This window comes from Taudactylus pleione, unplaced genomic scaffold (genome assembly GCF_031769625.1).
Source record: "Taudactylus pleione unplaced genomic scaffold, aTauple2 ptg000337l, whole genome shotgun sequence".
Lineage (NCBI taxonomy): Eukaryota > Metazoa > Chordata > Amphibia > Anura > Myobatrachidae > Taudactylus > Taudactylus pleione.
Genome location: NW_028284738.1, coordinates 1,570,831 through 1,580,908, shown reverse-complemented (window position 1 = coordinate 1,580,908; position 10,078 = coordinate 1,570,831).

Sequence of the window (10,078 nt, the reverse complement as noted above, 5' to 3'; positions counted from 1 at the left end):
ACAAGTAGATCATTTATTTATACCGCAGATATAAAAAGGGGGTGGTTCTATGTAGCGCTCAGTGTAAAACAATAATAAATGATGAAATAAATGTACATAAAAGGCACATACATGAAAATAGACTCCTTGGTCAATACACCAGTTCAGTGCTGATGGATTCTATCTGTCCTCCCTATTCACCACACCTGGCCCCTAGTGACTTCTTCCTCTTTCCAAAGCTCAAGGAGCACATTGGTGGGAAGACCCTTTATGTCTGATGACGATGTCATGACTGCTGTACAGAACTGGTTTGAGGACCAATCGCCGAACTTTTTCCTGAACGGAATCAAGATGTTGGAGCATCGATGGGAGAAGTGTGTTGAAGCAAAGAGATGTTGAAAACTAAATTCCTTTTGAACTTAAATTTCTGTTATTCATGGTCAGGACACCGACTTTTGGATCCACCCTCGTAAATATATACTTATATATTTACAGTATATATAGTTACACAATATCACACTGTGGTGATTTCTGTATGCTTTTGAGGTACATGTAAAGGCTAACTTTGGGAGACCTTCAAGGAGGTTTTGTGTGGATGTGCCCAGGATTTGCCTTAAGGTGCAAACACGCTAGACGATTCGCTCCATGAGTGATATCGTCTAGTGTGTCCCCGGCAGGGATGTGCTCAATGTCGTTAACGAACGATATCATGAACAACATTGTTCAGTGCCGGGCTCCCTCCCTCATCCCTGAACATGCAACAAACTGACAATATCGTCAGGTTGCCCTGCATGTTCGGGCGATGAATGACAATGAACAACAATGACCAACGACCCGTGGAAGCGCGCATCGTTGGTCGTTCATCGCTATCGTTCTTTGGCCCTCATTCAGAGCTGGACGCTCTGAGCAGAGCGCACGCTCTGAATGAGGGCCGTCCTCCATAAAAATGGAGCGTCCTCCTGGACGCTCGTATAGCTGTGGGTCACCACCCACAGCCTATACGAGCGCGCAGGGTGATGGCCGCGATGGTCTTGACCATCGCGACCATCGCCACTGCGAGCCGGAGCCTGCGGTTGAGTTTCTCAACCGCAAGGCCCGGAGTGATTTTGGCTTTATCAGAGCCAAAATCACTCCCACTGACATCACTAGTGATGTCAGTGGGCCGGCTTCTGACGGTAGGCATTCCCTTGGGAACGCCCCCATCTGGGAGGCACGCCCCCGGCATGCCCACCTAAGGGGGCGTGCTGTCAATCAACATCGACAGCACGCCCCCTTTGATCAGACACAACGAGCGAAGGAAAGTCCTTCGCTCGTCGCGTCTGGCGCATGCGCACGACGGAGCTCCCTCCATCGTGCGCATGCTCAGTGAACACCATCGACCCACTTGCGAGCGGACAGCCGCTCGCGAGTGGGTCTGAATCAGGCCCTTTGTTTTAGTGTACACACTGGCCGATATAATGAATGACTGAACAATAACGAGATCGGCAAGTGTGTACGCTCCTTTACTCTCACTGCTTTGTGGTACACAGGTAATCTTTATTTTACTGTATATTCCCACCTGCTAGATCTTCAGAGATGTATGTTAAGCTGATGGTTAGCGCATATCTCCGATTGTTGGAGGACTGGGCATGCGCAGGATGTGTACTGGGCATGTGCAGTCCTCTATCTGCGAATCCGCACACAGTGTCTCCCAGCCGCAGCCTGAGTGACATGCTGCGGCATTTGGGGGGCGGAGTGGGGGTGTTTTTGGCCACAGTTTTCTGGGAGGGACAAGACCAGGGTCTGCGTTGGTGGATGCAGATTTCCTGGCCTTGAAAGTACCAGGCAAAGGCCAAGCTGAGGTAAGATTCAGCTCACACAGACAGACCATAGGGGCAACTATAGCAAGTGATGGTTATCCGAGGAAGCGTCTACAGATGCTGCACTAGGATCTCTCAGATATAGCAAGGATGCGTCTATTTCCTGCAGACACCTAATGCTGAATTAGTCATTTCTTGGACGGTATTGCACAACGCTTGTGTGCGGCTCTGCAATACCGTCCATCTCTGGAACAGGCCCTATAATATAATTTTTCTGTCTGAGGTATATGGAGACATCATTCACCGTGGATTCATTTCCCCAGAGAACACAGAGCTGGGCACCCTGAATACCTCCTTTTGGTACGAGAAGAAGCAATTGCCTCTGTAAGGAAATTGTATTATTTTGGTCACATTTGGGGCTTGATGCTGAATCGGACGAAATTAAAATTGCCCTGATTCAGAGCCGGACGCTATTTGCGCTCGCTCGTTCAGAAAAAAGGGATGGCTATTCAAATTAACCGTTCGCTCTTTGCGGTCTGTTCACGCCTCTAGGTCTGAACGAGCGAACAAAACTTGCGGTCGTTTTTTGGAAAACTACGCCCCCTGGCCGCTCGCATCCTACGTCGTGTCCGCTATTTATTAGATTAATCGAGTACATCGACCAGCGTATGAACTGCTCGCTATTCTTGTGGTTGGTTTTTCCTACCACAATCTTGCGAGCAGTTCTGACTATAAAATAACCCAGTGACGTGGTCAGTGACGCTGCTGTATTAATTATGCACACCCATAAAATGCCTATTTTGACCTTTAAGCACGCCTGCGTTCTGATCTCCACTCCCCGTTTTCAAGCACCTTCCCCTGTTACCACCCAAATACGCCTCCTCATGTCACTCAAAATAGCAGGCATTCGCTATTTAGCGAACAAACGATTTTCGGCCGCACTGACTGGTTCGCGCATGCGTATTACGATCCGTACGCATGCGCAGTTGTTCAAACATTGCTCGGAACGAACGAGCGGCCGCTTACGAGCGGCTCTGAATCAGGCCCAATATTCACAAAAATGGGCGATGCATCTAAGCGGTTAAAAAGTCGCACAGCGCATGCGTCCCGGGGAGTGAGACACAGGGCGGGATGCAACAAGGGGAGAAATGCGGTCAAACCGCCAATATAAGGGTTTTACAGCATTTCTCCAAGTAGTCCATTGCTTTATTGTAATTAACCCTTGTAGCACAACCTTAAGCTAATTTATTAACTAGGAATAAACACACAGACACCAGTGCTTTGGATTAAGGTCACAGCTTTATTAATTGGATGACCAGATTTTAATTCTTAAAGGGTGGCAAAGAAGCTGCTACCAAACCCATCTCTAGCCAAATAAATCCATTAAAATGGGGGGATGACTAATATGCTTCCCACTGTATATAGGTGTAACCTGCACTGCAACGGTCTCACCACCCTTTTCTATGGCACAGTCCGGACACTCACGCAAAGAAGCGCCCACTGTCCTGCTCGCATGGGTGGGACACACCCACTGTCCTCCAAAAGGGCAAGTGCCCCACAATGACTACTTACACCACATGTGGCCGCCTTCCCGCCTACCTGCGCCTATTGTTATCAAGAATTAGCAAATATATTAGTAAATATATAGCGAGGCTTTGGGTGGGAGGATGGGACTTGCAACTGAAAAGAGGCTGGATTCAAACTGGCCCTTAAATACCCCTGCAAAGCATACGCTTCTGACTAACCTCTAATTGGCTGCTCTGATACCACATGCAAAACCACTGGATCTGCCTAGCAGCAGGTTACTGACCTTACCAATTACAAAATATTAGGACTCTTAAATAGCCTCATGCTTAAACAGCCCTCAGCTAATCATATGCACCAATCCCCGTAATGTGGTGCACTCTGGGGCATGGGTGCAGTGCAAGGGCGTTTCTAGAGAGGAGGATGCCCATGTGCAGTCTCTGTCACGAGCCCCCTCCTCTCTATCCAATGGCCGGCAGAGCACTGAGCTGTGCGTTGCCAGCACCGGGATTATAGACTCTGGGCACTAGAGTGCGTCAGGATTATAAAGAGTATGCACAGGTCACCAGGAAAATGGCCGCGATGTACAGAGATGTACCTACCGTCTTATGGGTGTGTCACATGACTGGTTGCAAACTCAGGTGCTCAATCACTCACACAGGAGGCCATACCCTGATGGGGAATATGCGCCTATCACGTGGCTGGCGCAAGTTCTGATGCGATTGATGGTGGTGTCTAACCATGCACCAAGTGTATCCATTCATACACACTGATACCACACAATGATATCACACACTGATAGCACACACTGATAGCACACTGATAGCACACACTGATAGCACACTGATAGCACATACTGATAGCACATACTGATAGCACACACTGATAGCACACACTGAGAGCACATACTGATAGCACACTGATAGCACACACTGATAACACATACTGATAGCACACACTTATAGCACACTGATAGCACACACTGATACTGTAGCACACAATGGGCCTGATTCAGAGCTGGACGCTCTATCACAACAACCGTGGCCATCGGGGCTTGCGACTAGACCCTTGTGGTAGGGTCTCGTTCCCGCAATATGTGCTAGCAGTTTGTGCTATCAGTGAGTCCTATCAGTGTGTGCTATCAGTGTGCTATTAGTGTGTGCTACAGTATGTGCTAGCACACACTGATAGCACATACTGTTAGCACACACTGATAGCACACACTGATATCACATACTGATAGCACACACTGATAGCACATACTGATTGTACACACTGATAGTACATACTGATAGCACACACCGATAGCACACACTGATAGCACATACTGTTAGCACACACTGATAGCACACACTGATATCACATACTGATAGTACACACTGATAGTACATACTGATAGCACACACTGATAGCACACACCGATAGCACACACTGATAGCACATACTGATAGGACACCCTGTTAGCACACTGATAGCACACACTGATAGCACACTGATAGTGCACACTGATATTGATAAAACTCACTGACAGCACACACTGATAGCATATACTGATAGCACACACTGATAGCACATACTGATAGCACACACTGATAGCACACACTGATAGCACACACTTATAGCACACTGATAGCAAACACTGATAGCACACACTGATAGCACATACTGATAGCACAAACCGATAGCACACACTGATAGCACACACTGATAGCACAAACTGGGCCTGTTTTAGAGCCGGACACTATATCACGACCATCGCGACCAACGGGGCTTACGACTAGACCATTGTGGTTGGGTCTCGTTCCCGCAAGCCCCAGTGAGCTTTTGGCTCTAATAGAGCTGGAAGCTCACACACTGACATCACTCATGATTTCAGTGGGGCTGCCCCCAAATGGTGTGTGCTTTCAGTGTGTGCTAACAGTGTGTGCTATCAATGTGCAATTAGTTTGTGCTATCAGTGTGTGCTATAAGTGTGCTATCAGTACGTGCTATTAGTATGTGCTATAAGTTTGTGCTATCAGTGTGTGCAATCAGTATGTGCTATCAGTATGTGCTATCAGTGTGTGATAGCACACACTGATAGCACAAACTGATAGCACATACTGATAGCACACACTGATACTGATAGAACTCACTGACAGCACACACTGATAGCACATACTGATAGCACACACTGATAGCACCTACTGGTAGCACACACTGATAGCACACACTGATAGCACACACTTACAGCACACTGATATTGTACCACACACTGATAGCACACACTGATAGCACACACTGGGCCTTATTCAGAGCCGGACGATCTATCATGACCATCGCGACAATCGGGGCTTGCGACTACACCTTTGTGGTAGGGTCTCATTACCGCAAGCCCCAGTGAGCTTTCTGCTCTAATAAAGCTGGAAGCTCACCCACTGACATCACTCGTGATTTCAGTGGGGCTGCCCCCAAACAGTGTGTGCTATCAGTGTGTGCTATCAGTGTGATATTAGTTTGTGCACTCAATGTGCTATCAGTATGTGCTATCAGTATGTGCTAACAGTTTGTGCTATCAGTGTGTTATCAGTATGTGCTATAAATGTGATATTGGTGTGTGCTATCAGTATGTGCTATCAGTGTGTGCTATCAGTGTGTTATCAGTATGTGCTCTCAATGTACTATCAGTATGTGCTAACAGTTTGTGCTATCAGTGTGCTATCAGTGTGTGCTATTAGTATGAGCTATCAGTGTGCTATCAGTGTGTGCTATCAGTATGTGATACTGATAGCACATATTGATAGCAATCTGATAGCACACACTGATAGCACACTGATAGCACAAACTGCTAGCACATACTGACAGCACATACTGATAGCACACACGGGGCCTGATTCAGAGCCGCTCGTAAGTGGCAGCTCGTTCGCTCCAAGCGATGTTTGCCCAACTGCGCATGCGTACGGATCGTTATACGCATGCGCGAACCAGTCAGTGCGGTCGAAATTCATGTGCTCGCAAAATAGCGAATGCCTGAAAATTTGAGTGACAGAAAGATGCGTATGTGGGTGGTAACAGGAGAAGGTGCTTGAAAACGGGGTGTGGAGATCCGAACGCAGGCGTGCTTAAAGGTCAAAACGGGCGTTTTATGGGTGTGCATAATTAAAACAGCAGTGTCATTGACCACGTCACTGGGTTATTCTATAGCCAGAACTGCTCGCAAGATTATGGAAGCCAAAACCAACCACAAGAATAGCGAGCAGTTCATACGCTGGTCGATGTACTCGATTAATCTAATAAATAGCAGACATGACGTAGGATGCGAGCGGCCAGGGGGCGTAGTTTTCCATAAAACGACTGCAAGTTTTGTTCGCTCGTTCAGACCTAGAGGCGTGAACAGACCGCAAAGAGCGAATGGTTCATTTGAATAGCCACCGCTATTTTCTGGACGAGCGAGCGCTAATTGCATCTGGCTCTGAATCAGGCCCACTGATAGCACATACTGTAAGCACACAATGATAGCACATGCTAATAGCACATACTGATAGCACACACTGATATCACATACTGATAGCACACACTGATAGCACACACTGATAGCATACACTGATATCACACACTGACAGCACACACTAATAGCACACACTGATAGCACACACTGATATCACACACTGATAGCACACACTGATATCACATACTGATAACACACACTGAGAACACACACTGAGAGCAGATACTGATATCACACACTGATAACACACACTGATAGAACACACTTATAGCACACACTGATAGCACATACTAATAGCACACACTGATAGCACACACTGAAAGCACACACTGATAGCACACAATTATAGCACACTGATAGCACACACTGATACTGATAGCACACACTGGGGCTAATTCAGAGCCGGACGATCAATCACGACCATCGCGACAATTGTGGCTTGCGACTTCTCCCTTGTGGTAGGGTCTCATTCCCGCAAGCCCCAGTGAGCGTTCTGCTCTAATAAAGCTGGAAGGTCACATACTGACATCACTTGTGAAGTCAGTGGGGTTGCCCCCAAACAGTGTGTGCTATCAGTGTGTGCAATCAGTGTGATATTAGTTTGTGCACTCAGTGTGCTATCAGCATGTGCTATCAGTATGAGTGATCAGTGTGCTATCAGTGTGTGCTATCAGTATGTGATAGCACACACTGATAGTACAAACTGATAGCACATACTGATAGCACATATTCATAGCACATATTGATAGCAATCTGATAGCACACACTGATAGCACACACTGATAGCACACTGATAGCACAAACTGCTAGCACATACTGACAGCACATACTGATAGTACACTGATAGCACACACTGATAGCACATACTGTAAGCACACACTGATAGCACACACTAATGGCACACTGAAAGCACACTGATAGCACACACAGATAGCACATACTGATAGCACACTGATAACACACACTGACAGCACACACTGATATCACACACTGACAGCACACACTAATAGCACACACTGATAGCACACACTAATATCACACACTGATTGCACACCCTGAAATCACATACTGATAGCACACACTGAGAACACACACTGATAGCACACACTGATAGCACACTGATAGCACATACTGTAAGCACACACTGATAGCACACACTGATAGCACACTGATAGCACACACTGATAGCAAATACTGATAGCACACTGATAGCACACACTGATATCACACACTGACAGCACACACTAATAGCACACACTGATATCACACACTGATAGCACACCCTGAAATCACATACTGATAGCACACACTGAGAACACACACTAAGAGGAGATACTGATATCATACACTGATCGCACACACTGATAGCACACACTGATAGCACACACTGATAGCACATACTGGAAGCACACACTGATAGCACACACTGATAGCACAAACTGATAGCACATACTGATAGCACACACTGATAGCACATACTGATAGCACACTGATAGTACACACTGATACTGATAGAACTCACTGACAGCACATACTGATAGTAAACAATGATAGCACATACTGGTAGCACACACTGATAGCACACACTGATAGCACACACTTATGGCACACAGATAGCACACACTGATAGCACACAGATAGCACACACTGATACTGTAGCACACACTGATAGCACACACTGATAGCAAACACTGATAGCACACACTGATAGCATATACTGATAGCATAAACCGATAGCACACCCTGATAGCACACACTGATAGCACACACTGGGCCTGTTTTTGAGCTGGACACTCTATGACGACTATCGCGACAATCAGGGCTTGCGACTAGACCCTTGTGGTTGGGTGTCATTCCCGCAAGCCCCTGTGAGCTTTTGGCTCTAATAAGCTGGAAGCTCACATACTGACATCACTCGTGATGTCAGTGGGGCTTCCCCCAAATGGTGTGTGCTATCAGTGTTTGCTATCAGTGTGCTATTAGTTTGTGCTATCAGTGTGTGCTATCAGTGTGTGCTATCAGTATGTGCTATCAGTATGTGCTATCAGTATGTGCTATAAGTTTGTGCTATCAGTGTGTGCTGTCAGTATGTGCTATAACTGTGATATCATTGTGTGCTATCAGTGTGCTATCAGCATGTGCTATCAATATGTGCTATCAGTGTGCTATCAGTGTGTGCTATCAGTATGTGATAGCACACACTGAGAACACAAACTGATAGCACATACAAATAGCACACTGATAGCACACACTGATACTGATAGAACTCACTGACAGCACACACTGATAGCACATACTGATTGCACACACTGATAGCACACACTGATAGCACACATTGATACTTTAGCACATACTGATAGCACACACTGACAGCACACACTAATAGCACACACTGATAGTACACTGATAGCACACACTGAGAGCACACAGTGAGAGCACACACTGAGAGCAGACACTGATATCCCACTAATAGCACACTGATAACACAAACTGATAGCACACACTGATAGCACATTGATAGCACACACTGATATCACACACTGATAGCACACACTGATAGCACACACTGATAGCACATACTGATAGCACACACTGATAGCACACACTGGTAGCACACACTGATAGCACACACTGATAGCACACACTGGTTGCACACACTGATAGCACACACTGATAGCACATACTGATAGCACACACTGATAGCACACACTGGTAGCACACTGATAGCACACACTGGGCCTGAATCAGAGCAGCTCATAAGCAATGTTCGCACAACTGCGCATGCGTACGGGTCATAATGCGCATGCTCAAACCAGTCATTGTGGTGGGAAATCGTGCACTCGCAGAACAGCGAGGGGCTGCTAATTTGATTGACAGAATGTACCTTTTGTGGGTGGTAACAGGGGAAGGTGCTTGAAAACGAGTGGAGATCCGAACGCAGGCGTGCCTAACGGTCAAAATGCCCTTTAATGGGAGTGCATAATTAGCAAAGGAGCGTCATCGACCATGTCACTTGGTTGTCTTTTAGCCTGAACTGCTCACAGTGATAGCGGTAAGGAAATCCTACCACAAACACTGCGAGCAGTTCAGATGCCTTTCAATGTACCCGATTAATCTAATAAATACCGGAGATGATGTGTGATGCGAACGGCAAAGAGGCGTCTTTACAAAATAGCGAGCGCATTTTTATTTCGCTCGCTCAGACATAGAGGCGTCAACAAATCGCAAAGAGCGAGCACTCAATTTATATAGCTGGCCCCTTTTTTGGAACGACCATCCGCAAATAGCA